The sequence below is a fragment of the Sinohyriopsis cumingii genome, chromosome 4 (assembly GCF_028554795.1).
Source record: "Sinohyriopsis cumingii isolate HCF-2022 chromosome 4, ASM2855479v2, whole genome shotgun sequence".
Lineage (NCBI taxonomy): Eukaryota > Metazoa > Mollusca > Bivalvia > Unionida > Unionidae > Sinohyriopsis > Sinohyriopsis cumingii.
Window position 1 is genome coordinate 70,775,038 of NC_142964.1, and position 4,633 is coordinate 70,779,670.

Below are 4,633 nucleotides of genomic sequence, written 5' to 3' on the forward strand. Positions count from 1 at the left end.
TTTTTGAAAGGTGCACATCTGGAGTAAGGCCAAGCTGTATACTCTATAACCTATATTACACTCATCAATCATACACCAAAATACATGTAATGGGAATTAAAGGTTCTTTCAATTATACCTAAGATATACAAAGTCTTTTTAAATAGCCAGCATAACCAGTGAGGAAAGCCGGGTAAATTCTTTTTCTTTAAAATTCTAACCATATGCAAAATGCAAAACTGTAGAGTGCCACCTTTACCAATCACTGCTGTCTCACCTCTGTCCTTGTGGGTTTGTCAGGCTTGGTTAAAGTGGGTATGTGAGAAAGCTCATAAGTAGTTTCCTGTGGGTTGATAGTACTTACTGGGGTTTTCCCCAGGTTCATACTCCACCAGTTATACTGGCTACCATGTATAGCCTGTCATTTGCTGAAAAATGCCATTTGACCCACAACAACAATAACAACATTTTTTTAACAAATAAGAAATAAACATTCATATTTTAACCTTTCATTTATATTTCAGTTGTATGTATAAGGGCCTCACCCACTTTCAAGCCATAACCTAGCCATTGGCAGCTGTGAGCTCTGAATGTGCCAAGATTGCCAACTCAACCAGTCAGTGTGTTAAAGACTTGTTTTGATAAATGAAGCCAACCTGAAGGTGTCTAGGTTATAATGGCCGATAATCTAACCCATGAGATTTCTTTGACAGGTGTGTTTGGACATAAAAGGAACTCATCTCTATTGATTTGCCATCAAAGAAAACCATGCACATACAAGTTGTGTTTATCATCTATTATTTACAAGACTATTACAGCAGACCAATATATGATTACTGTTTCAAATCTAATGGAATAAATTAAAATAAGTCTTCTCAAATCATTCTCCAAAGATGTCTTGTCAAAAATTGTTGAGATTAACACTGACAATTTCATGGTAAAAACAAAAACATACATGTGAGTGGACAAAACACAGACCAGAAAAATAAAAGCTGAGTGAATTCATTAACACTGGTACATTTCAGTTTGGGACTATTTTACCTTGTTTTCTTGCTGGATTTGATCCAAGATTTCTGCATGATCATTTGAACTTTAGTGGAATTATATAAAAATGTTGATATATTACAACATATTTAAATTTAAATTAACACACTTCTTTTCCCAGCTAACAGTTTAATGCCTTTTACCTATACCTCTTGCTTCAAAGTCTAGCCATTTCCAAAACCCTTAACTATCTATCCATTTATGTCAATTTTTTGGCCATGTATATGTCTGCCTTTGCTCTTCTAACTGTAACTGCATTCCAATCCTTTCTTTCTTTCCTCACCTAGCTATCTATCCACATGTATTAATTACATATATCTTTTTTTAATAACTTTAATTATCGACATGCTTTAAAGCACAAACAAAGACAAAAAGAAAATGCAAATGCCAATGGATATAATATAATCTCAGTAAAACATCCTAAATTTTATTTAACTTTTGTATCACTTCAGTTGTGATATTTTGTTGTGATAATTTTACAGCAAGCTCAAATCCCGCAAGGGTAAGTTCAATTTTCCAGTCATCTTGCCATGAGAAAGCTAACTTTAATAAAATCTGTCAAATCCTGATAATGTAGAAAGATTTACACATGTGGCTGGCCTGTTAAAAAAATAGCACCAACAATCTATCCCATGAACATTTTAAATGTAGAAAGGTTTACACATATGGTTGGCCTATTAAAAATATAACACCAACAATCTATTCCCTGGATAGGGTCCCCGAGTGGCCGAGTGGTATAAAGTGCTTCTCCATTACGGATCACTGCCATCTCACCTCTTTCTGCGTGTGTTCGAGTCTCGGATTCAGCCAATGTGGGTATGTGATAAAGCTTACCAGTAGCTTCTCATGGGTCGGTGGTTCTTTCCGGGGCTTTCCCGGTTTCTTCCTCCACCATTAATACTGGCCACCATGTATAGCCAATCATGTGCTGACAAATGGCATTCAAACCCCACAACAAATATTCCCAGGAACTGTTGTATGGATACAAACACATCTGATTCAACAAAGTCCAGATTAACCAGGCTTCACTGTATAGTTGTTAAATTGGTGTTAATTTTATATTGAATTGATGCAGAACAATTTGTGTACTGTTGTGGACCTTAAATTGTTTGAGAAGTTTCTTAAGTTTTAAAGTGAGACCAGGCAACTTGCTCGTAAAGTATTGGACTTTTAATCCAATGGTCACCTGTTCAATACCTGTCCAGACCAGCCTCAGGGTCAACTACCTTGGTGTGTCCTTGGGAAAGAAAATTAGACATTTCCTCTGCAGGATATTGCCAATATTGTGCTCAAAGTGCCAGCCAACAAACCAATGTTTCAAATAAACTGACCACAACTGTAAATATCTATTATTTTTGCTATTAAATTCCTATTTATTACAATATCATCTAATGAAATAACACAAGTTTGACATAATCTTATTAAAATTGCATTGTTTGAGCCAGAAACAAAATGTTTTCAGAGTTATACATTAACCTTTTGTGAAGTCACAAGTAGATTTACTTTCCTTGTATCATGTTGTGGTGTCATTCTTAAAATATGTACAGAGTTGAAACAATGTCAAACATATATTATGACATGATTAAAAATAAATGTAAATCTCAATACAAACATAAGTTATAAATCTCAATTACGGTATTTTAAAGACAGGTCAAATGGCAAAGTCCGTCATGGTTTTCTTTGGATAGTTTTGGACAGTTTTTATTTGCTCTGAGGCCAAATGGCAGGACTATAAAAGTCCTGTTTAATTGTCCATTAAATCTATTAGCAATTTAGCATTCACCAACATTAATGCCTCTTTTAGTTCTAGAGTTAATTAATTTTGATACAAAATTTAAATTTGAAGACATCTTTTTCAAGCAAACTGTATCATGAAGTGTTAACATCCAACAACTGTTGTTGTTGAACAAAATAGTCATATGATACATTTGTCTCTCAATAATAAGAGTATAATTACAGGATTGATAAAAGTCACAAATTTCATGCAATTGTGCGTTTTTTAAATGACAGAATTTTGCTAAAGAGAATTACCCATAAAAAGTGACGGTAAATTACAAATACAAAAAATTGTCAACATAAACTACCAGGTCACCATCCTACAAACAAAACACTTGGTGGTCAGGCAGAATAAAACAATTGTCAATGACTAATCCTGCTAGCTCAGAAGAGAATTGAGACAAGGTACACTGTCTTTAACAAGCAGTGAAAATTGATGCAAGGGATCTTGTCAGAAAGAAGTCTTCTATAGAAGGGAAAATATATAAAGATTTTCTCTCTCCGGACTTCATGAAGTGCCATTTATAGATCAGTGTTACTGAAATTAATTATATTGTACTTTCTTTTGAAAATATTTCTATGAATGCTCTTTATTATTATTTTATTTATTTTAGTAGAATCACCATACAAGTCTTGAGGCACACTGCATAATGTCTCTATTCTGATGTATACTGCTCAAGAAAAAAGTGCCTATTGATTAAAAAACTGAGAACTAGTTTCTTTCAGCAGGGTCAACAATCGGATTCAAAATGAGGAGATATAAGAATGAATTGACTGTACTTAACATGATATTTAATTTACATGATAAACTGGTTTATGAGACGTTGGCAAATTGTTAATTTACATGATAAACTGGTTTATGAGACGTTGGCAAATTGTTGTATCAGAAATACTGCAAAGCAATCACATGCCGGAACCAGATCTATAATTTACATTATGACAGGTTCAAGTAGATAATATATTATAGTGGTATGTATTTGACTTCTACCCAACATTACTCCATGAGATTTTAATATTCAACATACAATACTCTTCAACAATTCTCTTGTGCATTGTCAAGTCATCAAATGAGTTGACCGCCAATCCATGAACCTGTTACCATAGCAATGAACTAACTTGGGTCACATGCTACTCTATATGACTTAGACAGACAGACAAATCTGACAGTATTTCAGTTCAATTATATAGTACATTTGAAAATCCATGTTTCAAACAGTATTATGGGCAGAATTTAGTGAAATTTATTTGCTGAACTTAATATCATTTGCACTATCATACCTGAAGAATTCAAGCATAAATTTTAACTAATAAACAAATGAGTAAGCCAGTTAAATTGAAGTTAGAGATCAAATGGAGTAGTGTGACAATTGTTTAATTCCTGATGATCTGCAAACAATAATGGGATCTACTGTATATACTTGCATATAAATGCAAAATCTGCATGTAGACCAGAGTCTATGCTGTTTGTTCTACTGATTACTCCTAACAAACTGCACAGACCCAGATCTGCCGATGCATGATGGACCTGCAGATCTGGATCTGTGCAGTTTCTGGTTGGACACATCTTATAAGTGGGAATATATGGTAGATAATACATTCAGACCCATATCACACTGTAATAATGCACATCTTTTGCACCTGTTTGATCTCAGTTGTGGTTCCTGTTACCAGCAGGTGCATGGGTAATTAAGTGGTTACCCATTCAAAAGAGTTTGGTTCCTCCACTTTTAACCAAAGGCAATTTAAACTACCACCATCTGGAACACTTTGACTACATGTAACTTGTTCATACTTTGTTGTATAATCAAAGTAAGTTAAACCAAACCTCTTTAAT

The 4,633-nt window shown here is 34.0% G+C and overlaps 1 protein-coding gene across 6 annotated transcripts in view; it reads right to left on the reverse strand.

Annotated features, from left to right (window-relative positions):
- LOC149801422 (tubulin polyglutamylase ttll6-like) overlaps positions 1–4,633 on the reverse strand; it is a 156,081-nt gene that overhangs the window by 135,555 nt on the left and 15,893 nt on the right. The window lies entirely within an intron of this gene.